Below are 2,891 nucleotides of genomic sequence, written 5' to 3'. Positions count from 1 at the left end.
AGAGGGACCCTCCCTGGTCCGGTCCAGCAGGGCTCTTCTGAGGTTCTTCTCAGGGGAAGGCCTCGGCCTCCCTGCCCTGTTGTTGGCCTTCCAGAGGAACTGGTTGACCACTGTGTGAGACGGGAGGCTGGACTAGATGGGCCCTCACTGGTCTGATCCAGCAGGGCTCTTCTTAGGTTCTTATAAAGGGAAGGCTTCTGCCCCTCTGCCCTTTTGCTGGCCCTCCAGAGGAACTGGCTGGCCCCTGTGTGAGACGAGAGGCTGGACTAGAGGGACCCTCCCTGGTCTGATCCAGCAGGGCTCTTCTGAGGTTCTTCTCAGGGGAAGGCCTCGGCCTCCCTGCCCTGTTGTTGGCCTTCCAGAGGAACTGGTTGACCACTGTGTGAGACGGGAGGCTGGACTAGATGGGCCCTCACTGGTCTGATCCAGCAGGGCTCTTCTTAGGTTCTTATAAAGGGAAGGCTTCTGCCCCTCTGCCCTTTTGCTGGCCCTCCAGAGGAACTGGCTGGCCCCTGTGTGAGACGGGAGGCTGGACTAGAGGGACCCGCCCTGGTCTGACCCAGCAGGGCTCTTCTGAGGTTCTTCTCAGGGGAAGGCCTCGGCCTCTCTGCCCTGTTGTTGGCCCTCCAGAAGACTTGGTTGGCCGCTGTGTGAGACGGGAGGCTGGACTAGAGGGACCCTCCCTGGTCTGGCCCAGCAGGGCTCTTCTGGTGATCTTTGTCGCAGTGGTCTGTAAAGGAGCCTTGGATCTTGAAAGGTACCTGGAACAGAATTTTACCAATCAGGTTAAGCCTGGGAATTCGACTGGACACAGGCTGTGCTGCTGCGAGCCACACAGTTCCAAGTGACTTTGAAACACGTGCCAAAGCTGGCATTTCATGGCACACTGACAGAGACTGTGCAGTGTGTTACAAGTAACTCAAAAGGTGCCAACCAAAAGGTTGTTTCTCTCCGAGCCATTCCCCAAGCTCCGATTGCAATGGGGCCAAGCCCCCAAGGACCAGGTGCCAACTCAGTCTCATCTGGTGGCAAGCACAAGGAAACCATCTTTGGTGCCCAAATGCAGCCCTCCTTGAACCCTGAGCCCACAGAAGGGGAACCACTTTAACTTCTTGAGGCACTGTTAGCAAAGGAGGAACCAGGGCAGATCCTTCCAAAAGGAGCCAGTTTGGTGTCGTGGTGAAGTGCGCAGACTCTAATCTGGGAGAACAGGGTTTGTTTCCCCACTCCTCCACTTGCAGCTGCTGGATGACCTTGGGCAAGCCATAGTTCTGATAAGAGCTGTCCTCGAAAAAGAGCAGTTTCTGTCGGAGCTCTCTCAGCCCCACCTACCTCCCAGGGTGTCTGTTGTGGGGAGGGGAAGGGAAAAGGAGTTTGTAAGCCGCTCTGAGACTCCTTTGGGTAGTGAAGGGTCATGGGGTATAGAGCCAATCTCCTCTTCTTCTAGCTGCCGGCCACTCAGTTAACATCTAGCTGAACTAGGTCAGATGTGGTCCTTTGGCTCTCAGGGCCAAACGACCCATTACAAATATTGGCACTCACATTCCCTGCGGACACACAGTAGCTGCAGTGAAAAGAATGTTTAAAATACCACCTTTTACCCGCCCCTTGTAACTGGAGGTGCCGGAGATTGAACTGGGGACCTCCTGCATGCCAAGCGGATGCTCTGCCACTGAGGCACAGTCTCACATCCTGCTATTCAGGTGGGTCACGCGAAGCTTAGACCATGTTTAAAATACCACCTTTTACCCGCCCCTTGTAACTGGAGGTGCCGGAGATTGAACCGGGGACCTCCTGCATGCCAAGCGGATGCTCTGCCACTGAGGCACAGTCTCACATCCTGCTATTCAGGTGGGTCACGCGAAGCTTAGACCTTGAATGAAACTGTGTTGGTCTTAAAGTTTCCACTGGACTCGAACTTCCGGTATTGTTGCCTTAAGAGTAATCACTCCCAACCAACGCTCCCTCTAAGCTCTGGAGTCTTCTGAGCAAAAATTCCACTTTGTGAGCTCCTGGCGTTGAAATTGTGAGCTGCTGCATAAATTAGTCTGCTCTGGAGCCCTCCTTCCTGAGCTGGGACAAACAATGTGTGAGCCGGAGGCTAAAAAACTGTGAGCCGGCTCGCACTAACCCAGTTTAGAGGGAACACTGGTCCCAACTGGATTGGCAGATTGACACAGGGGAATCCAGCTGCAAACACCTGCTGCCCCCTAATGTTCAACAGCCTGTGGAAGAGCACCTCTGGTCTGCACTGCTGGGCTCAGAGAGAGAGAGAGAGAGAGAGAGAGAGAGACACACACACACACCCCGCAGCCTCTGCTGCATTTCGCACTCTCTCCTCCGGCAGCTGCAGGCATCCAATTCTCTGCCCCCTCCCGCACATCACAGCCATCGAGGGATTCTCTGCTTGTGCCAGCATCCCTCGACTGGTGCACCCCTCCCCACTAAGCTTGCCCCCGGTGCTCTGGGCTTGTCTGTCCTCATTCTGTGGTTGGTGGCAGCCTTTGGCCCCTCCTCGTCACTTCCTCAGGCCGCTCTAGGAATTAGCACTCTCTCATTTTAACCCTTGCATACCTTGACAGCCCCCCCAAACAGGCGTTTAGGACTGCCAATGACCTGGAAAGAAAAATGTCCTTTTTAGCACTGGCTTGGTGGGATGTTATGTTCCAGGTCTTGTGCCACCAAAAGCTTCGACTGCTCTGCTAAGTTAATCGGAAGATGGTTAAGAACGTAAGATCTTTTCAAAAAGTGTTTTTAGTACTGGTCTGCTTCAGCAAAATGCCAGCGCTTGGTGACCATTGGAGCCTGGCACGTTTAAGGCAGCCAGACCGCTCCCATGGAACCTTATTTATTTATTTTTAAATTTATTTAATTAGGCTTCTATCCCGCCC

Source organism: Gekko japonicus, unplaced genomic scaffold, assembly GCF_001447785.1.
Source record: "Gekko japonicus isolate JY-2015 unplaced genomic scaffold, Gekko_japonicus_V1.1 scaffold2050, whole genome shotgun sequence".
Taxonomy (NCBI): domain Eukaryota; kingdom Metazoa; phylum Chordata; class Lepidosauria; order Squamata; family Gekkonidae; genus Gekko; species Gekko japonicus.
Note: the sequence above shows the minus strand (reverse complement) of the source record.